General features: G+C 40.3%; 1 long non-coding RNA gene across 1 annotated transcript; it reads left to right on the plus strand.

The window, feature by feature from the left end:
- The first annotated feature begins 11,776 nt into the window (after positions 1-11,776).
- Positions 11,777-20,068, plus strand: LOC110362982 (uncharacterized). Its single transcript, XR_002420765.2, has 5 exons — positions 11,777-11,920; positions 12,111-12,202; positions 12,381-12,447; positions 18,908-18,971; positions 19,340-20,068. It is a non-coding gene; the product is annotated as an uncharacterized LOC110362982 (long non-coding RNA).
- Positions 20,069-25,306: the final 5,238 nt, after the last annotated feature.

The raw sequence follows: 25,306 nt of genomic DNA on the forward strand, positions 1-25,306 counted from the left end.
AGGACAGTGGAGAAGTGGCTGTAAGCATCATCCTGTCTACTTGTATTTTTAGTATTTTAATTTTGAAAGGAATTTCATTTCTGTATCTTAAAAATCTGGTCAAAGAGGGTCAGGCAGTGATTCTAACATTTGTTTTGAAATACTGTTTTTCAACATGATGCTCTAAAAAATAAATATTACTGAAATGCGAATATCTAAAAGTTCCAAATATACATTACCCTTTCTTTTTTTCTTGTTTTCTTTCTTAGTTGTTCACTTCCATTGCCTGATAGCAATGAGCTGAATGTAGCTTTTTGTTCACCAAGTTCCTTAGAAACCTATGTGCCTCATAGTGCATTAGCCTTATTCATCAAGTATGCCTAGTGCAACATTACATCTTGAAACTCTGTGGAAGTCTCTGATGTATTTTTCTTGCAGAGTCCCATTTCTTAAATCAAGACACTGTCTCCCTGTGATGTGTTTCAATTTATTTACAGATTGAAATGCAAGCATTTAATACTGTAATTGCATCTTTGTTGTCCTGGTCACAAAAGATATTGCATAGCCATCATGGTAACAAAGTAGATCCCATTTCACACCTCCAGTCAAACTTGCACATGTCTTGGTTAGAGAGAGGTCCCTCCCAGAGAAGACAGCTGAACACCCACACAGCATTAGCCAGCTGCATTTGGAGATGGAATTAGGAATAGAATGAACTTCCAAAGGAACAATATTTGAATGGAAGAGAGCCATAAAATGATTTAAACCGGTGAAACAACAAAGTGGAGGCACTATGGGTTTCCAATGACAACTAATGCATTGCGTCTACATCCGGCTCATGGTGTCTTGTAAATGTTTCCTATTTTTCTTTCTAAAGCAAAGTGATCAAAATGTTGTGTTAAGAGTAGGGTTTTTGTTTTGTTTTGTGGTTTTTTGGTGTGAGATTTTTTTTTTTTTTTCCCAAGCTACTCAGAAGCTGCATTGGTTCATATCCTCAGGAATAAATCAATAATATGCTAAAATCAATGTCCATGCCTCAATGGGAAATAAAGAGATCGCACCAGCCCAATCTTTCCTGGCTCTTCAGAAACAAAACTAGAACAACTTAATTGGAGAAAAATGGCAGTCAACTGTGCTGCTCCTCTTTTCTAAAGACAATAGCTTATAAGATGAGAACTGTTCGGGCAGTAGAATTATTGCTTATTGCCAAAAGCAAAATAGGGAATAGAAGATGGGGAAAATCCTAACTGTTGTCAAAGCCTGCGGAGTGATGTGAATATACAGCATTTTGGGCTTCTTCCTTATGTGGCCTCCCAGAACGTGAATGTGATTTACAGCTCTCTGCATACAATTTTTCTTTTTTTTACTTCCAAATATTCCATTATTGTTGCTTCTGACTGAAGGGTTGAAGAGGGCCTGAGGTTTAAAGAGTTGCACACTATGTGCTAAAGTTGGATCAAATGCTCAAATGTGCAATATTCAGGGCCTTTCACTCATCAGTGGCCTCAGTGCTAGGGCTCCTACTTTCGTACTTCTATCTAGTTTGGGTATCAGCTTAGATCTGTGCTTTGGGACAACCATACTTGGGTCAGGAGGGCACAACCACACAGGTGAATGCAGACAGCATTTGGGGAATTAATTCACAACGGTACAGTTAGCTAATTAAAGGAAAGGAATCAGACCCTGCCAACTCTTGAATGTACCAGTGCTGAGACTTTGTTGCAATAGGATGTCATCACCAGTCATCATTGTAGTGCAATTGATTACAACAAAATGAAGCATTAATTTCTCAAGTAGAACTTGAGTAATGACAGAAAATCAAAGACGCCATGGGAGGCTTAGGGTTTACATATGGCTTAAGATAGTGTCTTTGCGATTTTTCCCACTCAGGTTGAGAACCAGTTTGCAGGAAACATGTCAAGATTGAATCAATCATTATTAGTAAGTATAAGGTCTGACCCTCATGTTTTATATTTCTATAATTAGTTCTTTTTCAAATACAAGGAAATGGCTCCATCTGCATTATACTTCCTGTTGATGTTGATGGGTTCAATTCTAATTTCAAGAGGATTTTTGTCAGCAGTCAAATATAGCCTAGTGTATTAAGTGCTGCCTCTGCAGTGCTAGTATTGCATTTGTGCTCCTCTGAAACTACACAGTTCAGCATTGTACAGAAATAAATTGCACTTAAACAACCAGAGCAGGGAATGGTGCCTTTCCTGTTTATCTGGCACAGAACTATCAGGCTGCTAGAGTGTTTAAAGGCATCATAGGTGCCCTAAAACCCTGTTGCACTGTCAAGGAAGTCTCTCTCATTTTACTGGAATATTTTTAAAAGCAAAGGTATACCTTTGAATATACCTATGAAATAGCTTTTTATCTGTTTGTATAATCTATTGTATGTAATGGAACAGTAATAACTGTTTGTAGTTAAGGAAATATATTTAGCTTTCTAGTATGTGCCAAAAATATCCACAGTATTTAGTTTTCTAAGGAAGCTGATGTTCTTGAGATGCATTTCTTCATGGTGAATGGACTTCTCCTGCCTTCTACGCTCTTTTTTATTCATAGGCTGTGTTTGAGAAGCTATTAGATACTTCTGCTTCTCCAGAGTCTGCAGCTAGTTACACCTCTGGTTTGCTTGTGAAAGCATTCAAATACTCATTGCTAACAAGCAATACAATTTTTCATTTTAGTGTTCTACAAGTCCAGTATCTGGGAACTGTTACCACAGATCCTTCAAGTCTTTTCTGTAAAGGGTATGTGACACAATAAATACATCCCCTGGTGCATGTCAGTATATTACATTGCTCAGTGCTAATGGGGAAAAACAGTTAAATCTTCACCTCCTTGCAAGAGCTACAGTTTTTCTTTGCAGTAGTGGCTTTCTCACTCACCGGAATGAGTATGAAACTTCGTATTACTGTTGCTCCAGGACAAAATGTCCATTCTCAGGTCTCCTGTAGCTAGCCCAGGCTGTGCATCTCACATGCACATCAAGGTAGCTCTGGTTACGTGGGTATGCATGTGGGCCAAGATCAGAAACCTGACTGTGTGAGCTCAGATGTTGTTCAGATCCCACTTAACAGCATCATGCCTCTCCAAAGAAAGGCCAGCCAGGGAAAGACTCTCAGGTTTGACTGCCTGCATCCCTCTAGCAATTTATGTGCTTGTAAAGGAACTCTAATTAGTTGTATATGAACTGAAGGACTTCAAAAAATAGACATTTTAATCTTCCTTGCAGTGAGACAGAAACAAGGCCAGTGCCTGTCAGCATAATTTATGGGATCTGGACTGTTTCTCATTCATAGTTCATCACACCTTTACTTTTTTTTCAGCTGAAATTTGTCAATGTTGTGACTGTACAACTGTGGTTAGAGACTTCACTGCATCTGAATGTCAAAAAGGAAAACGGAATGGTATAAGATTGGCCCTGGGACGTGTACTGCAAATGAAGTGTATTGTTGGTGGTTTCTGGTTTAGCTGGGGTGACAGAGTCTCCATTACAGAAATCAGAGGGCTTACTTTTCTGAATAGGGTTGGAGTCCTGCTTTGCTTTGGGTACTCACTTCACCTGTATTGAAACCACAGAGCTAGGTCAGCTGGTCTGCACAAGAGACCTTAGGCCAGAGAACCAGTGGCAGAGGTACGGAAATTCACAGTTTGATCTTATGATGACCAAACCTGAGTAATCACAATTAAGAGATGATTTTGCTACAGAAACTCAATTAGCAGAACAACAGTGGTGTAGACCTAACTTGCCTGTGAGATCTTCTGTCCACGTGGTAGATTAAACAGCACTGGGCACTGGACCTTGGTCTTCTGTATTGTTAAATTGTTAGAATGACCTCAGGCATGGCTTTTACCTGGGTTAACTTCCCCAAACTCTGTGAGTTAGTGCAAAAGCAGGATAACTCCAGTGATCAGCTTGGTGGCAGTGTGGGTTTGATAGCACAGATGCATGTAATTTCATGCCAGTTGTCTCAGCTTAGAGAGGGGAGCACTTAATTGCTATTACAGATGTAGCCTATCGGTCCAACCATGACACATCAGAGGCAGTTCTGGTGGAGCTGTTGTCTCAGGCCTGAAACAGGCACTCAGGGGTCTTACAAATGCCTGGTACCTGGTGCTGAGGAAGCTTTCAAGTGGCTGGGTCTTGGGTTTGTTGTGAATTGTATTAGTCTATATATAGAGACAGATAAGTAGACCAATATTTAATATAAAGTAAAAAAGTTACTTTAAATGTCATATGCATGTGAATGTATATATGAAACATTTTAAAGAACATTTTTTCTCCTTTTTAAAATTTGTAGTCCCCAGAATTCCCACAGGCTTGAGAAAGTGGAAGAACAACAGTTAACATATGTTTTTATTGTAATTGTCCAAAGACAAAACTAACTGAGCAGAGGAAGGCTTAATGGCCCTGGAGGGAGTCCTAGAATATGGTTTTATTTATATTAGAAAATAATCTTTGCTGCAGCCATGGAGTTTGCAGGCTGTGCTGCACAAAAATGGGTATCCTTATGTGGCTGTGAATATGTTCAGTGCAGCAAAGTGGCCAAGTTTCATAGGTGATCTCTAAGGGACGTTGAAGCTGTCAGTTCTAAGTGGTCAAGGACCTAATTCTCTTTTATCTTAACGCTTCTGCCTGTTGTTGAGAAAACAGCTGCTCTCTTTTTGATTTTAAGAGAAGATGACACACTAAAACCAGATTGCACCTTTCAGCCATTTTGAGCTGATTTCATTGCCAGCCAGATACAGGCATTTTGTGTGGGACTGAGTGCCTCAGGAGTGTAGCCCTACAGCAGTACAACTGGAAATGAAACAGGCTGCTTTTGATGAGCAGTCATGCAGTGTTTGGGATGCAACTATTTGACATGGAATATCAGTCTCTTGGAAATGTTATACATCCCTTGTGTCTTGTTTTAGTTAGATTTACCTGTATTGGTTGAGCTGCCCCAGGAGTCCTCAGGAAGCATAGGTTGTGCTGTAAATTAGTTGCCATGATGCAGATGAGAATAATGTTTAATCTCTCTTTTGGATCAGGAAGAAATCATCAAGACCCCAAACTATGTTTTGGCAAGTTATAGTCCAGGATCTTTATCTGCATCACAACCTATATGAATGAGTAATTCTAATCCTTTGTGGGAAGATCATAAATCAGAAATGCATCAGTCACTACAACTTCAGAAAGCCTGTTTATGTAGTTATTTGGTGTCAGGCTAAAAATCCAGACCTTCTCACTCACATAAGCTCCTGCATTCAGAGACACTTCAATAGCTAGTCCCACTGACTCCCATCATCTGCCACGAATGTGACCCCAATAATTTTGTTGAAAAGACGAGTCTTGTGATGCATAAGCCTTTCTCTGCCTGAATACCAGAGTGTGTCTCCATCTATGCTTTTCAGCTTGCTTTGGGTTATTTCTGACTTTAGGACTTTTTACAACAACTATATGGTAGGTAGCTTGGACACCACTCCAGCTAAAGCAGCATAGGCTGTGAATTTTTACATTCATAAAATCACAGAATCATAGAATTATATGGGTTGAAAGGGACCTTAATGCCCATCTAGTTCCAACCCCACCTTCTACTAGACCAGGTTGCTCGAAGCCCTGTTCAACATGACCTTGAACACTTCCAGGAATGGGGCATCCACAGCTTCTCTGGACACCTTGGTCCAGTGCCTTACCACCCTTGTGGTGAACAGTTTCTTCCTTACATCTAAACTAAATCAACCCTATTTTCACTTAAAGCCATTCCTCCTGGTCCTATTGCTACATTCCCTTGTAAAAAGTCCTTCTCCAGCTTTTTTGTAGTTCTCCTTGAGGTACTGGAAGGCTGCTAGAAGATCTCCCTGGAGCCTGTTCTTCTCCAGGCTGAACAACCCCAACTCTCTCAGCCTGTCCTCGTAGGAGAGGTGCTCCAGCCACCTGATCATCTTTGTGGCCCTCCTCTAGACCCACTCCAACAGGCCCATACCCTTTTTTTTTCTGAAAATCATCAGGACCTCTCTATGTATGCCCTATCCTCTATTTTCAAGCCCTCCAGTTCAAGCTGTGCATTTAGCTGTGTTTAGGCACTATGAGTGGGTTTTATCTCCTCACCTAACTTGGCTACATAGAAATGAGGCATCCAGGCTTAGGCAGTAGTTAGGCTCCCTCTATAGTCAGTATCAGATACCTTAGAAGGAGATAATTTTATTTTGGATGTACCCAGACGAGATGCCTGTATAATTGCTATAGATTTAACAGAGGAAAAAGAAGCATCTGACTCAATCTGCTGACTCTAGCAGCTCCAAAATACACAGTACTAAGATATTAACCGTAACTTAGAGCCACAAAAACCCTAAGACATGTTTGATATTCTTGACTTCTTTAGGATAGGAGACAAAAACGCACCTCTGTAACTGAGCTCCATAAAGAAATTCTGAAAATTTGGGTTTGGTTTTGTTTTGGTTTTAAGTCTGTCTTCATTTTCCAGGTGGTATTGTTGATATTCAGGCACAGAAGAACTGTAGGTTGGTAGCAGTTTGACTGCAGGTTGGTGAAGAGCCAAGTTATGGCCCTGATTTTCCTCCAACTCTCTTGGTCAGTAGCACAGTCACCCCAGTCTACCGGAAGATGCTGAGCAGCCATGACCACATTATAAGCTGGTATACCATATGGCAGAGCAGGCAGTGGGAGTGGGAAGCAGAGGTTGTAGACCCTCAGGCATGAGCTGAGAACAGAAGAATTCAAGGAATCAATTTCAGAAAAACAAAGTATTCCAAAGAACTGGTTTGATAAGACCTCCACTGAAATTACTGATTTCTATGAACAATTCCAATTGATACCATTAAAATATATATACATATATATATATACCTAAGCAATATAATTGCTTACAAGAAACAGAATAAATAGTCTTACTATTGAAGTTCCTGCATGTGTTATGACGATAAAAAAATAAACAAATTCTTACTGGAGGCCCTCTAAATATGAAATTGATGGAAAGGGACAATCTATTGCATCTCCAGGTGGGAAGCTAGGTGTCCACATCAAATAGGAAGATATCCCCTTTTGCTATCTGATCTCATCTCATCTCTAATGTAAAGTTCCTTGTATAAAATATGGCAAGTGCATGTATTTAATTTATCAAACTGTTTATAGGCATAGTTGGTCAAGCCTTCAGCCATAGATTTTTTTATTTTGGGTTATCTTAGTAGGTTTGATCTTGTTCCTCAGTTAGTTCTAGTTGTATAAATAGTAAATCTGTTCCTTCTGTCACTTCTGACTTTTGCTTATTCCTTCTTCCATTGGCATCTCTTTTTGGCCTTAGACTAAGAGCCTTAATTTATACAGCATTTGACAAAACATTTCCAGAAGTCTATTAGCATTATTATCTTCCCCTCCAGTGAACTTGGTTCTTTGTTTGTACAGCACATACCACATGAATTCTAAAAGGTGTTGAATACAAAGGCAACAAATCTGTACCTGTGTATCTAGGCAGAGCTATCTTTCTCACTCCAGGCTGGTAAAAACTGAATCACCATACAGCTCAGTGAGGACCAGTTGTTTTTGTGGGTGCATATTTTTTACCTGCGCTTGTACATTTGGCTTCTGGATCATTTGGAAGGAAGTCCCAAGTATCTCTAAGAAAGGAAAGCACTATGAAGAGCAGAGATGAATACAAATATTAATGTTCCCATTGACTGTTTAGAAACCATAGTATTTGATAGCATTTGGGAGAAGCTTTCTGTGTGGCTATATAGTACAAAGTACAGATTCTAAAATGGAATTTTTGCAAAAGGTGAATGAAGTTGCTTTAATCTTTTAAAGTTTTGGGAGACTATAATGTTAGGATCTAATTTGTGCCTTCTCAGAATCAGAATATACTTAAACTTGGCTACACCAGAACATTCATGAACATGTTCTCTTGCAAATCCAGCTCTTCACGTTCACATTACTGTGGTGTTTGACATACTTGCATCAACTTTAAACTTGTCCAAAGAGCTAGGTAAATACAGAAACTGTCCAGATACAGCTTTGCTACTGGGATTTTGTTGCCAGCTATAGCTGAGGTGTAGGTTCAAATCCAGCTCAAGGATAATTTCATAAGATGCAGTCAATTCAGCAAAGGCTACCTGGGAGCAGAGCAGAGATTGCTGTTCAAGCAGTAGAGCTGACACAGGTGCTACAATTCACTCCCCAGTAATTGAACTGGAAATGCTGCCCTCTATTTTTAGGATTTACAAAGGATAATATGCCTTGTCCTGATGACTCTTTTGACTAGCATGGTTAATTTATCCAGTTTCCACAGCTCTGAGGCACAGACCACAGACAGTGCCTTTGACCCTCCTGCCTGAGTGACCAGTTGCCCACTTTTCAGGGCATGACTTTTATCCAAGTTCAGTCCTGTTCCTGTACGTCTTGTGGCAAGCTTGACTGTGTGTGGACACGTGTAAACATATATGTATGTACATATCTGCTTTTGGTGGAGATATCCTCTAAATTCTCTATAGAACTGAAACTCGGCTTTGGTTTTAAATAGTGCAAGGTTAAGCCCTCTTCCCCCTCTCACAGCACCTCCCCCTGAAAAAACCTGTGCATTCCTACATTACATCAGCATTTAGGATTCCTAGAATAATGAATAACAATTGTAGCAGTTTGTCTGAGTGCAGTTCATGCCAAATTTGTGCAACAATTAGAAACACAAACCCAAATGGTTTCACATTTCTAGTGTGAAAACAATGCAGAATGATGGGATAAATGTGTCCAGTTTGGGTTTTGTTTTGCAAAAAAGCCCTCGAAAACCCGAGCTCCAAACACCTGATCCTGCAGAATATTGAAGCTATTACTCAGTGCCAGGCATGTGAATAAACCAGTTGGGTTTGGAAAATTCATAAACGCTCTTTAAGGATTTGCTTAAAAGTTTTGCTGGAGTGATCATCACGGGTGTGCAAGACAGAGCCCTTTCTATTTCTCTGTCAGGTCTCTTGGTGACTATAACAGCAGTTCACTAAAACTTCATGTCAAAACCCATGTAGAATGGACAGAAATTTGTTGAGATTTTGGGTAGGGAGGATGTATGACGAAGGTGCACAGAAATCTATTTGATGGATGTAGGATCAATTTATTTAAAATGTGGTAGTCTTGCCAATCCCGAGATGTGGATAACCTTGAATAACCTTTGACAGCACTCCCAACTCCTCTTTGAACAGAGACATTTGTCAGAGGCCTTAGTTCTGCTCGTGTTGGGCTTCCTCCAAGACACCACTTATGGGATTCTGAGTCAGTGGGGCCCCTGTTCCCCACAGGGTGTCGTGAGAGCACAATGTGCTCAGGCCTCCAAAACCACTGTCCTGGCGGAACTACATTTGTGGCAATCAGGGTAACAGAGGGAAAGACAAAATAACTGGCCTAAGGAATTAATCTATAAGAAAACTCATAGTTTAGGTGCCTTTTATTTTTTCTTTTTTTTTTTTTTTTCCCAATAATCAAAGAAAAGAAGATAATATGTTTGAAGAGGTGGGTGTAGGATGTGTCATCAAATCTGCCAAGCCCTGATGCAGGAAGCAGTTTTAATTCACTGATAAAACTCCACTAGGATTGTTTCTATCAGACCACTGACTAGGATAAAATCATAACACATTCTTTAGGTTTTTGTTTTGTTTTGGTTTGGTTTTGATGTCCTTCAACCAGCACAAGGGGCCCAGTGCCTGAAGTCAACTGACATATCAAATTCAAGAGAATAATCCATGACATTCTAAGAAATGTTGTTGCAAGGTTAACTTACTTTTTTTGCTTTGAAGAGAGACAGTGACTACAGTTAAAAAAAAAAAAAAAAGCACATCAAATAATGGACAGACACAGGTTTCCTTTACAAAGACAGATGCTGCCAGGTTTTTGTTTGTTTGTTTGGGATTTTTTGTTTTGTTTTGTTTGTTTTTAAAGAATAAATCACGCTGCTCTGCTCCACCATCCCTCTTAGTAGCATAAAGGAGGAATACAATCAGTTTATTTCCTGAAGGTTTTAATGTTCTGCCTTTTTGATAAGGACTCTGATTTTCATCAGGCAGTACATTTTCTAACAACAGCAAAAGCGGAAGAAGAAATACTATGCTTAACATAGGCTGGTACTGTGTCAACCCCAGTTCCGTGCCTTTATTTATCTATATATGTTTTGCAGGTATGTGGGTGACACAGTCTTATTGACCACATGGTCATTGGTCTGACAGAGAAAGCTCCAGAACCACTATGGAGTTACATAAATCAAAATTAATATATTGTAGATCAACATGAAGTCTAAAGGCAATCTGTATCTGATTATTTAGCCCTGTTTTACAAGCTTAGTTCAAGTGAATTGCTGTTTATATGTAATGAGCATGGAAAGGAGTATTACAAATGTCCATTACACTATATAAAATCAAAACATATTTGAACTCAGTAACATATAGCACTTGCCAGATTAAGGTGCTAATTAATTATGTCAAGGAATACTGACAGAGAAGGTAATGAAGAAGATACGAAATCCTGGTAGTCTCACTGTAGAGTACTGCTCATAAACAAAGTTGTATTTAGGTAATTCTCAGATACCGAATTTGGTGCTTCTATTTGAGAAAAATGTATCTTAAATTAAGGTTTGGCCGAGGAGACCATATTAAAACTAAATGATGGTGAATGCCAGCTGTCTGTGTTCCATAAAAAGAAATCCTAGTAGCATAACCTTCCTGCAGGAAGAACATATAATATACCACTGAGGATTAAGTAAGAGAAATCTGAAATGAAAGCAAAATTCCATGAATAGCCCCTTCAGTCAGAGATTATAATAAAATGTCAACTGTCTTAATGGGGCAGGTCATCTACTTCTTCCAGTAAACACCCTAATTCAATTTGTTGTCTACAGAAAAGGATTCTTGTTCAGGAGTTGCTACAGGAAACTGAAAACTCTACCTGAATTGAATTTCTGTTACTTAACTATGATCTCCTGGAAAGTGCATAGTTCTAAGTAAATATGTGGACTTCAGCGCATAACATTCACATAATTACCTCAAGTATGTATGAGGAATTACTTAGAAGCATACAATCTCATTCTCTCATAGCCTCATGTTTGATTTCCTAGCTAGAATTTGGAAGATATTGAACTACAATATGAACTGTGATTTAAAAATTGGTTGGCATCAGATATGTTTTTCTTCCTCTTAAGCTTTTTCTCTGTAGATATTCAAGTGAAAGAGCTTTTCTAGAGGAAAAAATAGTTTGAAGTAATGTATTTTGAATTGCTTAGTGAGTAATGGTACTGGGTTCAAATATTTCCCCAGCTGGCCTCCATTTCCAGTTTGCATACTCGGCTGATTTTAGGCCTTCTGGTTCTCAGCAACTTGGTCCAAGCCACCCAGTTTTTTTTCCCCCGTTCTTGCTAGCCCTGCTCCTGGCCTTTCATTCTCATCTGTTCAGGTTAAAACACATGCTGCAAGGATACTGGGTGGTAAGGTGGTAAGTACACATATGCTAACATGTAGCATAGGCTTATTTATCCCTGTCTTTTGAATTGCTTTGAAGGTCACGTAAAGCCTGAATGTCACTTAACTTCGTAGCAGCATGGATGTCAAATATTTTGGACAATCAGTAATATAAACATAACCAAAAGGCCCAATGCAATTGCAAGTCCAAGACACTTAGTATCTTAGGTACCTGATAGTTATTTAAAAGTATAGTCTGTAATTTGGCAGTCCCAGTATGTATAGCACTGTGAACCAGCAGCATGAAAAAAAATCCATTTTCTCGGTCTCTTTACATTGTGTCTTCTTCAGCACCTGTGCCCAAGCAGCCTGGTTGAGAATATGTCCTGAGGACCCATTTGTCTCTTTTATGGCAGTGGATATATTTTTAAGCCTCTGGATAACAGGAGCAGGATCTGAATCCTGTGTTTCTGCAGGGAGAGCTCAGCTGAAATATCAGGTGAGTGTTATCAGTGGATGGAGGGGTTTGCTGGGGACAGGTAGGCAGTAGGTCCCATGCGGTTGCCATGGGACGGGGATAAGAATTTGAGGGCTTATATCAAGCCTATTGTCTCATTAGTTGGGATGTTGCTGCTGAGAAAATGGTGCTCAAGTGGCTTTGGTGATAGGCTCTTTTTTTTTTTTTTCAGTCCACTAGGAAAGCTGAGGAGGTAATTTGCATTTGCTCTGTGAGTCTTGTGCCAAGCAGCTGTTACCACTTTCCTCGAGCTGGCATATCCAGGTAGGTGTTTGGCAACCCTGTTTTAGGAAGAGAAATCTGGAAAGAACCTGACGGGCTGTCTGAGACTGTGAGCACTGCCTTATGTGGACTCCTTCCTAAGCTTCCTGAGCTCAGACTTAAATGCAGGGAGCTTTTCTCCTTGTGCTTCACTCATTGGAAAGCTGCTTTATTGTTTCAGGGAGGGAAAAGAATAGAGGAAGCACATCTATGTCCTTGTGTGAGAGTCAGCCTCTGCAGGTGCCAAGGTGGGTATAAAGTAGCATTGCCAACTGAACAGCTTGCTCAAAATAAGCAAGATTACAATGGAAATTCTCCCTATAAGTTCTGTGGTTCTTTTTTTTTCTGAAGGTGATGCAATTCTTCCTGCGGTTGCATGTACAGGTTTGCATATCATATGTGTAAGTCTGCAAAGTGGGAAGATGTTTCTTCTCTTTTCTGTAAGGTTCAAACAATGCACACACATAATCTCCTTCCTTCTTTTGGGTGAGTTGGGTCTCCTGTGACATATTAAATCAGACATTATATACTTGTTAAGTTTTAATTTAAACCAGTTTCAAATTAACAGAAAACCTTAAGATAAATATTAAAAAATAGAATATAACTACCAAATCTTAAACCTTAATATCTAGGGCTGTGCCTGAATGGTTGCAGGACACATGCCTGACTTCAGCTGGGACCAAGCAGACACAGAACTGAGCCCAGGCCATCTATTGGTTATCTGCAATATCACCCTCAAATGTGACAACCCCGTGATATTTATGAATGTGTATTTTTCTAAAATCAACAGATAGTTCTGCTGCATAGTTCTAACTGAATTCCTTTTTCCAGCTGTAGTAACTAACTACTTTTAAACAAAATTAAATGATTACTACATGGTTTAAAAAAGTGGACTTTGAAGTTCTGGCATACTTCTGTTTAGTTCAGTGAATGCACATGTGTCTTTTTCCACTCATAATTCAACAACAGCGAGGAAAAAAGTATCTTGAATGTTTGGATGCCATTAAGGAAACTCTTATTTTGCTAAGCTTCAATTTGGTTGAATTTGGATGGTTGAATAGCTAAGCCCCCCAACTGGGAAACCCACAGGTATTGTCTGAGATCAAAACCAACCTTAACCACAGCAGCATCCATTAGCAATTCTGTAGCTGCTCTATAAAGGACCTTACAAGGCCAGCTAGCACATGGCCCAGGGGGTCCTGCCAGTGGCCTGTCCTCTGATGTCCTTTTGCTCTATTCCTCCTGGAAAGAGGAAGGGTGGAGCAGGGTGGTTGCTCCTTGGGTCTCCTGTGCAGCCTTTCTCTGCTGATGTTGAGAAGGGATATATTCTCCAGCTTTTTTATCTCATCTCTCCCACTAGAACCAACAAGAGAATTATGATACAGAAAGCCCTGGTGAGTGGGTTGTGTTAGCACTTCTGGGCTGCTCTTCCCAACCTCTCCCCCTTCCAGCTGGGCTGGCTCCCAAGCTGCAGTACCCAGGGTTTTCTTCTCATGCCTGGTGTTGCTGGCAGCAGTTGCTCACCTGGAACCTCTCAGGCCAGGGTCCCCTTGTGCTTCCCTGCTCAGAGCACATATGTAGTGTTTTTTCTTAATTTATAATTTAACAGTGTATGTAGTTCCTCATCAGGCATCAAACAAGGAGATATAATACAGGAATCTCTGTTATTAAACATTTTCCTGTTGTTTTTTTATAATACATGATGCTTTAAAGTGCACTTGCATTTGGTTGAGATTTCTAGGCGTCACTCTCATTGCTGCCAAGAGGTTTACAGTTTTGATACTGACTAGCTGAATTTTTGACATATTGCTTTAAATTGGCAAATGCCTGATCAACATTTGCAGAGACACAGGAAGACACTGATACTGTAATGTATAATTCTATGGATTCATGGCAAATATGGTTATTTAAGAACTTTTCTCAGAGTTACAGTAAAACTGCCTGTTTACAGGCAGACCAAGCTGCAGCAGGATTAATTTACGGCAGTGAATGAACTTGGATGTCTTTCTAGTGTGGTAGTAAAGTTTAACCCTTGGCTTAGTTTAAACAATATTTTCTTTACATGCTTTGATATAAACATTATTTAAAAATGGAGCAATGCCCATTTTTTCTAGCTAAGACTCTTCCCTGCTGCTTTGAATGAGTATATGTAAATAAACTCTAATGCAATTAACTAAACATAACTTCCGTAGACTTTGTTGTAGTGGTTGTGTGTCACATGCTTTGAATTTAGGAGAGGGGGTGATAAGACATGGGCTCATGTGTTTGGTTTTGTAGACTCAGTCCAGACATGAAGTTTCACCAGTTTGTCTGGTTCATACTAGCATTCCTTGTCACTTCAGAGAGCAAAGCCTTTACTGTAAAACTTACGTAAATAAATCAGTTCCAGCTCCCTCTTCATTTGTGAAAGGAACAAATCTTCTGTGACTGTTTCCCATTTTACAGTTCAGTGACAAAAAGGGGAATGCAGCTGCTAAAAAGGGTAGGGTCAGATGGCTGAGAGGCTTCTCCTTCCTTACCTCCCTCCCAGCCCTGGTGCTGATTAGCCAGGGAGAAAGGGAGGCACCTTCCACCAGGCAACCCACTGCAGATGTTCATCATTGCTTTACGTAACACAGGTAAAGGCAAGCCCTGCTCTGGGGAAAGGCTTTGTTTTTCCTTCCACCTATTATTAAATAAATAGGAGAGATAAATAGTCATGGCATAGCAACAAACATCAGGCTGGAGGGGTGAGTGTGCTCCATTGGCTGGGGGGAGAGTCTTAGCACTTGAGAATATAGCCAGGCAGAAACTATGGGGTAATCCCATGGGGTGACTCTTGTGTCAAAACATTTGGGGCATTCCCAATGCCATCTGGGGGTTTGTGTGTTACCAGTGACACACAGGTAGCCCCAGACAAGGGTGAATCCCTCACCTTGCCCAACTTTGGACACAACCTCACAGCATTTTTAAGGATACCCAGATGGCACAGCCACCAGTTTGACTGGAATGGGATTACTCATGAGAAACATCATCATAATTTTGCAAGAAGACCTAACTGAAAGTTGAAAATTGTTTTTAAATGTTGAATTTCATTCTGGAGAAATGATAGATGGCTCCCCATCTGCCTGCTTGGAGAGCTGGGCCCAGTTCACTTGTTGTTTACAGCAGAAAATGGAGCTGGCAGGTGCATCCCTGCCAGACAGCACAGAAACAAAAACATATGCATTTCTTTCCTCAAAATCCTTTCCACAGTAAGTAGTTTTTGTTTGTTTGTTTGTTTTTGGTTTTGTTTTGTTTTGTTTTTTTCCCTATAGTTCAGGGTATTTTTTATTGTGGTAGGGGTTTTCCAGTTCCTCGGGAGTACTAATAACAAAATCCAGCCCCTAAAAGAAGAGTTATAGAGATTCCATAAAAATAGCTTCCTCTGAAAACTCATCCCTTTCTAGATCTGGCTTCTCATATTGTTGTCATTGCTACAGCTTCCTGGTTCTATCAGCTTTTGTGATAACACCTGTGTCCTGCTGAGACTTCTTTAGGTCCATTGGTTCATTCAGATCTCTCTCTTTTTTTTTTTTTTTGATGCATGTATTGGAATTTTTCATCTAGTAAAACACCTGCTTAGCAAACTATATAAAAACACACTGCAGACTCAACTATACAGCAAAATATCAGGTCATGGTAGTTATCTTTGGTCCATTAAAAATTCATGTTTACAATTAAAAAATATATCACATACCATTACACTTTTCTAATAGAAACGAAGAATACCTGAGTAACATTACTAGTCCTTGTATTTACTTTTGCTTTTTCTAGTTGGGAAAAGAGTTCAGTATCCTTTGAACTTTCATCTGAAAACACAAGGTTAAAACAAAAGATTTCTTCAGCACTTTTCTGAAATCTACAGGAAAAGGCAGTTCCACTGTATTTAAGTATTCATTTGAAATCTCTCAATGAAAATCACTGTCAGTGTGCAGTCATCAGTTTTACCCTAGGGAATAAAACTCTTAGCTGTTGTCTTGTCAACAAGATCAATTGAGAGAGTAAGCAGGTTTAATTAGTTCCTTAATTTTCATAAGAAAATCGGTAAGAATAAGAAATGCTCTGCTTGTGAAACCAGCTACCTAGCTCCCTCTTGAGTCAAGATCCTCATGCTCAGGACAAAGGGAAATGCTTATCTTTGTTTTATAAGCATCTGCTGGATTTATTTTGCATTTACTTACACATAAATTACATCAAAATCTCTTTTATCTTACTTTGTAGATCTCAAAGTGATGGTTCTGCAAAGAGGACATACATTTAAATTTCAGCTTGTTGCATTAACATATCCTGGGCTAAAATGTGAACATACTGTCCATTCTCATGATCTTTATTTATTCAAATGCTAATTTATATAAAAACAATACTCTAAAACACAAAATCAGGAGGACAAATGTTCAAAATCACAACAAATAGTAGAAAATGTGGTGAAAACATATTTTAAGAGTTCCTTCACTTTTGCAACAAAACATTCATGTTTTCAATCGTGAGTTACATGCAGAATATCTGTCAGTGACATATGCCCAGGTTGTAGGAGCTACAGTATCAGTCCTCTGCTGGGCATGTGGACAAAAGAAGGTAGTTTTGGCTGTGTGACTGTTGCTTCTCTATGTAGTGTACAGAACTGGGCAAAAGTGAAAATCACACCACACCTTGATTGTCTAATAGGGGCTAATGCGTGCAAGTGAAAAGAAGAGCACTGTTGTTCTTCCATGCTTGCAAGAGGAAAGCTTTAGTTAGTGAAAAGCATCTCCTGGGGTGCAAGAAAGGCTAAGGAGATGGAGAAGAGGCTCAGACTTGTTGGCTGCATCACCTCACAGGTGCTGATGGAGTGCAGAAGCATCTCCTGCCCTTTTTCTTCTTCTTCATTCCCTCTGGGGAGAGATTGAACCTTAAACTGAGGCTTCAAGGACTTCCAAGATTTCTTATTTTGCTTTGCTTGTGGTTCTCAGGGCTTTGCTTTGCCTGTTACTGTTAGCCTTCCCACTTCCATCTGGTTCTGGCAGTTGCCAAGGGGCTGCAAAGGGCTTCTCTGTCATGGTCAAATGAATCAGGAGATTTTTGCTGCCTTCGGAGCCTGTGCAAGATGCAATGCTGCTTTCCTGAGGAAGCAGGAGGGGAACAGCTCCAGATGGCCAACATTTCCACACTTGCTGTATTATGAGTAGAGCCTTGAGAGATTGGACAGAAAGATCCCACCCTCTGCTAGACCACTGGCATCTTTTTGGTGTTCAGCCCTGCCTAAGCTTCTTAGGAAGAAGCATGGGGTTAATTATCTGCTGTGTCTGGGTCTCCTTCCAGGTTTGTTTGAGACAGGCTGTATTCTGCCTCTGAGAAGAAATTAGGAAGGTATTGGGCTCAGCCAGTGGGCTCAGCCTATATTCTAGAGAGGAGAATCCACTATTTTTCTGTTTGAATTACATTTGTTTATTTAAGTTTCTTGTTGTAGATATTATTCCCCAGTGAAAAAGCCTTTTTTTTTCCCCGGTTAAACCTTACTACCAGCTACTAGTCTGCCCTATAAAACTAATTTGTATATACAATAAAAACAGCACCAGATACATCAATGTTTTAGTCCATACTTCTCTCTTGTGACAGCTTCTGCCTAGTAAAGCTAATGACCTAATGTCTTCTGGGGAGGTTACACTGCAGTGGTATTGTATCTGCATAAATCTTTTCCTCATTCATTTTACAGTACAGAAGTAATGAGGACTGTTAACAGGAGATATGGCACTGGCAAGATTTTTATTCGGCTTTAGTTGTTCTGAAATTTGAGATCTAATATAGCCTTGATTCTTTATTAGTATGATGATGCTCCTACAGCTGGTAAGAGGAATGCTGGCTGGTTCTGCAGTCTTGATGGTTTCCATGCTAATTACATTATCCTCTTGTTACAGTCCCGTCAAGTGATTGCTATGAATTACTTTTGACTGTATTTAAGAAAATGTTAACTGCATGAATTTAAATACACAGAAGTCTGGATAGTAAAAGCTGTAAACTTTTGCACTTCCTGTGTGTATTGTTGTATATATGTAATATAAGCAGAAATGTATTAATGAACACATTTAAAAAGTAAAAGTGGATATAAAGAATGCTATGTTGTGCAGCTGAAAGAAAGGGTGCCTGAGAAACTTAGCTTTTTAATTTTTTTTCTTTTGAATATTTATCTTTGTATGTTCATTTCTATGCATCAAATTATGGAAGTTACTTTTCTGGCACAAAAGCACTCCTGGGTCTGAAAATACATACATCTGTGAGTACCCACATAACCATTGTATCCATTCTGAAAATGATAATTGTTTTCAGAAGAGCCTTTTGAGTATTCTGCTAAGTGAAAATAGTCTGAAGGTGGTCGTGTGTATTTTGCAGTGCCGTAAATTTTTAGTTGTCAGGGATTAGTTTCTAGCTTTTATTGTTTCTTATCTGTGGCAGTCCTGCCTGCTGTTCCAAATTTATTTTTATTTCCTTCCTATATTGTATTTTGTTGCCAATTTGTTAGATTTTTCATTTCTAAGTAAAGCTTTCAGTCCCATGCTTTCAGCAAATAAATTTCAAAAGTATATTGGCTTTGGTGATCTCATTCACTTTGGGAGTTGTTATTTGTGTTCAGAAATGATTTGTGTGGTCTAACTGAAGTGGTGTAACTGCATTTAATACTAACTTGATTACCTCTTCTGTGCTGTTTTCCAGCTGGAGTGTATGCTCAAATATACCCGCATGCTTCCAGTGACTCCACATGGTGCCATTGACTATGGTAGGATTTGCAAGCAATATATCTAATTGCACTTTTCATTATGTAGTCAATAGGCATATAAGTTAATTGCACAGTTTTGCTTTCATTTTAGAGATACGATAAAAATTGATTTTCCATGCTTCTTACATTCACTAACTGGGCAGCACAAAACTGCTTCAACGCAGATGAATGTCCAGTGTTTTCAGTAACCAGCATTCCCACTGCTTTAATGGTGGAACCAGCTTTTGACAGATTGTGCAGATGGGTGATGTACTTGCAGATATAGACTCTTATTCTTCCCTGTTCTTAAAAACGCACTGTTAGTAAAGCTGTGGATTTATGCAATACGTGGTTTGCAAGTTACTATTTTTTGCCTCTTCATCTTGAAGGTCCCAGACCGGTTGGCAACATTAGCAGCAACAGAAAGTGCCTTTGGTCCTGTGGATGGACACCTCTTCAGCTGATTGATGTAAACACACTTTAGAATGGTTCTCGGAAATTGCTTTGGGGTTCTGTGCAAACAATCAGGTTAAAAGCATAGATTTCTAATTAAAAATTCCACATACCCCATTAAACTGTCAGTATAGCATATCATTCTGGCTCTTCCTTCCTGTTGGGATGCCTTGACCTGTTCCCTGGATTAGGCATATAAACTCTTCCTCTGCTAGCCCACCCTTCTTGGCACTTTGGTCAACTTCTGTTCTCCAAGTTTGGCCAGCTGGCTACAGCTCCTCTGTAACAAGCAGCCTTCACATCCCATAGCCACAGCCGGCATACTCTGTGCGACTCTATCCACATGGCAGGAGGTCTGAATTTGTTATTGCTCTTGGCAGATTACATACAGATATGGAAATGAGATAATTCATTAATTCATATCAAATTACTTGGATATTGGCTACTAGTGGCTTCCTACCCTTTCCAACATCTGAGTTGTCTTATCCAACAAAATAAGAGGTAATGCTATCTAACCTCTCTAGCTGGGAGTTGTGCTGAAAACTCTGTGCATACACTGATCGTTAATATTTCTGCCAAATTTAGGTGTGGAAAATGACAAAGTTACTTCCTCCAGCTGTTTTTCTTATAAACTTGTTGGAGATACTTGCCCACTGCAGTAAGGCTGACAAAAAGACAATCAGGTATCCATAACTGTCGTGACACATTTATGACTGGGACACCTTTAAGTGATTCCTACTAAACTGAACATTTGCAGGGGCAAAAGTACTATAGGTCCTCAGGAAGGGAAAGAGCAGGGAATGGGCTGTGGGCCAATGTTAAATATTCTACCGATTTGTAATTGACTTGCAGTTTGTTTTCCAAATGGCTATGCTAGGGGAAAATGGACATCTCCGATCTTCTAGTTAATGTGGAAGATATGGGAGAAGTTTTTGCTATCTATCTATCTATCTATCTATCTATCTATCTATCTAATCTATCTATCTATCTCTGTTGAGCACCAAAGATTGTAAGAGAAGATCTGCATGACATTGATAATGTTAATCATTGGGCAGCTTAAGGAAAAGCAACAAGAACCAAATCCAGACTTTCTTGTGTCTGTGTCGATCCCCCAAAGCCAGCAGAGAAGATCATATGGAAACCATTAGCAGACTGCCCTGAAGCCTCCAGCCAGGTGATTGATTGCATCTGTGGCTGCAGGATGGCTACAGTGACTGAAGATGACAGGCATCCAAGTATTTCTTATTCCTTACAGTCACAAAGGGTTGTGCTCCAGCCTCTCTTGGTTTAGTACCATTTGTCCTTAGGTGTGTATATAGTTGCTTAAAGAAACTGCAGAGCTGTGGGATCAGCTGTAATTATACAGAAGATGGGCAGTCAGTGCATGTAACTGAAGGAGGTAGCTATTGTTGTGTATTGATAAGGATCACGGCTGAAAACATTGTGGCGAAACTGGTTCATCCAGCCACAGGAGATAACACATTCAGTATAGGAGGAACTGCAGTTTACATATCAACGACAAGCTAATGAGCCACAGACCAGGCCAGCTGGTCAGATATCAGAAGGTGAAGGATGTGCTGGAGGGCACATAGCCCCATCTTCTGATATGCCCAGCTTGGCAAACAAAGGAGAAAAGCTGAGACCCTTCAGTGTGGCCCAGGACTTGTCCAGACATCAGTCTTTCACAATCACCCTTTCCCCCGCCAGACTTTTCTCTACTCTATAAAAAAGCCCACCTAAAACAGCACTAGCAGGGAATCCATCACCCTGAAGACCTTCAGCCCACGAGCCTTGCCAAAGGGAATCCATCACCCTGAGGACCCTCAGCCCACCAGCTTCGGCGAAGGGAATCCACCCTCAGGACTCTTAGCCCACCAGCCTCACCTCGGGAACTGAACCAGACATCGGAGGATGCTCCTGAACTGCAAACCCCAGCATCCTTGCCGTGGAACACCGAGACCACACATCATTTTACAAGTCCTGTTATCTATGCTGTGGGGCCGTAAGAGTGTCTGGATCCCTCACTTTTTCTTGCTTCCTTTCTCTCTACTCTTTCCTTCTCTCCTTTTTTCTATATCCCTACTTCTTTGTCTCTCCTTCAGTGATACATTACTCTGTTTCTCTCTCTCTTATACCTTAGTTTTCCTTCCCTCTCTACCACTCTCTTTCTCTCTTTTCCTTTTGAACATATCAAGGTAACATCATCTTTAACCTCTGCTGTTGGATTCCGGTTAAATTTCATATGATAGCTACTAATGGTTGCCAATACATCGCCCATAGTAGAACTTTTGTTGTTAATGTGTTGATAAGTTCTGTTATACTTTTGCCAAGTCACTATTTGCTTTAACTAATATTCCAACACGTACTTTTAGTAAAACTCATAATTGAATTGGACCCCATAACCATGCAGAATTCACCCAGAGTTAACTTACACCTGATCTCATCTGTTGAGTCAGGGCACGTGTTGCATTTGGAGTTAACTCATCCCTCATCCCATCTGTTGGGACGGGACGGGACAGCTATGATGACTAATTAATGTCACTTTCTCCTTTGAATTAGGCAAAATTAAAACTGTGGGTTTAGTTAAACGTGGGTGCAGTTAGAGAAGATATTAATTTGGATCTTCAGTTTGGATCAGCTTATTTTGATGTTAGCAACCAGTAGAAAAGTTTGGAACTGAAATCATATCTCGGGAGATTTTCAGAGCTTGGATTTGGGTTTGTGTATCTGTTGGGGTGAAGATCGTTGTTGAGTTTTAAGAGGGGATATGACCAAAACAATGATAAAATATGGTCTAAGGCATTGTTAGTGGTCTTTGAGGTCCTGTGGTCCTTAATGGATGCACTGATATAGAAAACCATTTGTCCTCATGTTACTAGTATCTGAGATGTGTTATTTTCATCACTGAAGTCCTGTAAAGTGACTGCATGGGCTGTGTGGCTGAAGGTGGTAAAGCATATCAAGAGACATTGCTAAAGAAGATATTACTGAAGAAAGTCCTAATTGACGTATCCCAAAGAAAGTTTGTGTGGGAGAACTGGATTTAGAAAGCTGTCTCAATTACATTTTTCACAAAGACAAATAGACTTGCATAATTTAGCAGTTAGGTGTTTGCTGATTTGTTTCTCAAAGTAACCAGTATTTGGGAATAAATTGTGGCAGATATACTGACATCTTCATGCTAACTCATGTGGTTTAGTGAGAGAATGTAGGGAAAAAGGATGAACAGCATTAGAAACAGAATCTGTGATGGGCTGTTACACTGCAAATTTTTATTGGCCTGCGTTGGGTTGATGCTGTTAATCATAAACAGTAGACCTACATGTGAGTTGTGTTGATGGCCAAATGAGTGGCAAAAACATTTCTGCCACAGGATATCACATTTTAGGAAGGCTGAGTAAGTCACACCCATGAGCTGGAGAGCCCTGTGATAAATTGCACTTTTGAAGTTACTTGCTGTGTGCTAGTATGCCCTAATTGTCTAAATTGATTTTAAAAGGTGCAATCTAAAAACAAAAAAACCCACAAACCCAAACCAATAACCGGTTTTTCTTCAGAATGTGACCTACTAAGCCAGGATCATACCCATGTAGGGCAAACAATAATGGGTTAGGAGAGTGGACTTTGACACTCACCACAACTAGAGATGGAAACAATATGCAGTCAAAAATCCAAGAGGGCACATTTCCAATAGTATTAAAGTACTTGTTACTAGACACAGTAGATCATAAGATACTGGATCTTAATCTCCTAGCATTCTTATATGCAAGAATGCTATTTCAAGACATATTAGAAAGCTTTGGGTATATTTTAATGGTTGTTCTTCCTTCACTGACATTAGTTCTGGCTGATTTCTTAAAAGCACTCTCAGGCAGTTGTTTAAATAGTTGTCCTTCAGCACGAGTGTGCACAGTAAATACTGGCAGGGTTTTTGAGGAAGCCTTAACCTGTCAGTACAGATATCGTGACTAAAAGTTAGTGTCTTCCCTACTTCTGCCAGTTAAAACCCCTCCTTTCATGCCCACTTACCATCATTGTCTCTATGGCTGTCTAAAACACGTGTCTTCTGCAGTTAGTGTGCTCACTTAACTGTAATGGTGGCACCTACGAGCCAACCGTGTGTCCTGGCAGCCAAGAGGGCCAACTGTATCCCAGGGTGCATCAAGCACAGCATTGACAGCCGCGCAAGAGAGGTATCGTGGTTTAACCTGAGCTAGCTATACAACCATGATAGCCACTCACTCACCCTCTCCCCGTCCTCCCACATAGGGGAGAGAATTAAAAGGGAAGGGAGAAACATGGATTGTGATAAACACAGTTTAATAAAATAACAAAATGCTAATACACTACTAGTAAATATATATAGAAAATAGAAATAAAAGATACTCAAGGCAATTCCATCCACACTAAGCAGCAAGGCCCAGGAAGCACCACCCTGGTGATGAACAGACAAAAAAAGAGGAAAAAGGCAGAGAGGCTCAGAGGCCTTTGCAAAACAGCAAAAAGGCCATACTAAACATCCTGAACCAAAACTCACCCAGCCCCAGCAAAAAAGAGCGAGGAAAAATAAACCCACATGCAAGAGAAAGTGCCCAAGAGCCAGAGAGAGAATGCCTGAGAGAAAGAGAGAAAGATGGCCCCCTCCTTAAATATGAAACATGATGATAATGAGATGGAATACTCTTGTTGATCAGTCTGGATGTCAGTCAAGCTCTGCCCCATCCATGCCCCCCTTCCTCAATGTCTCACACCTGTAGGCAGAGTGTTCAGAATGTCCTTGGCTCTCAGATCAAAACAATTAAAAACATCAACTCTGTGCTGGTGTGTTACCTCTTGTTCTCAAACTAAGTCCAAATAATGACCATGTTAGCTATGATAAAGAAAGGTTTCTAACTGCATGAAGAAAAATTAACTCATTTTCAGTCGAACCAGCACAGGAGGTGATTGTCCCGCTCTGCTCTGCACTGGTGCGGCCTCACCTGGAGCACTGTGAGCAGTTCTGGGTGCCACATGATAAAAAAATTATAAAGCTACTGGAGAGTGTCCAGAAGAGGACTACAAAGTTGGTGAAGTATTTAGAGGGAAAGCCATATAAGAAGTGGCTAAAGTCACTGGGTTTGTTAATTCTGGAGAAGAGCAGATTGAGGGGAGACCTCATGGTGGCTGCAGCTTCCTCACAAGGGGAGGAGGAGGTGCAGGCACCGATGTCTTCTCTCTGGTGACCAATGACAGAACCTGAGGGAATGGCAGGAAGATGTGCCAGGGGAGGTTTAGGTTGCACATTAGGAAAAGATACTTCACCCAGAGGGTGGTGGAGCACTGAAATAGGCTCCCCAAGGAGGCTGTGACAGCCCCAAATCTGACAGCATTCAAGAAGAGACTGGACAATGCCCTTGGATGCATGGTGTGAACTGTGAAATTGTCGTATGAAGGGATGGGAGTTGGACTTGATGATCTTTGTGGGTCCCTTCCAACTCAGGACATTTTATGACTCTGTGATCTGGCTAATGCGTCACAGTTACCAAGCATGCCCAAGTCACAGAGATGCTTTGGCCTTGCACTTCCAAGCAGGTGGCCAGGAGGGCCAGGACACCACTAAAAAACTCTCTGAAGTGTAAAACTTCAATTTAGCATTATGCTTATATTCACTGGTGCTGTGAGTACAGCTGTTTTCAACTGAAGCAGAGTTTGTAAGACTGGTGTATGCTGCCTTCAGAAGTCTGTTGGCTTGCATGGCTGCTCCTGAGCTATCAGCAAAAAATAATGTGTGGATATACTCTGGGTTTTGGATAGTCCTCACTGAGACCTGTCCTGCTGCAGCTTATGTTCTGTATGTGTCCATACCAGCCCGGGTGTACCTCTCCCCTGCAGGAAAGCTGTCACTGCTCCAGACTGCAAGAGAG

This window comes from Columba livia, chromosome Z (genome assembly GCF_036013475.1).
Source record: "Columba livia isolate bColLiv1 breed racing homer chromosome Z, bColLiv1.pat.W.v2, whole genome shotgun sequence".
NCBI lineage: Eukaryota > Metazoa > Chordata > Aves > Columbiformes > Columbidae > Columba > Columba livia.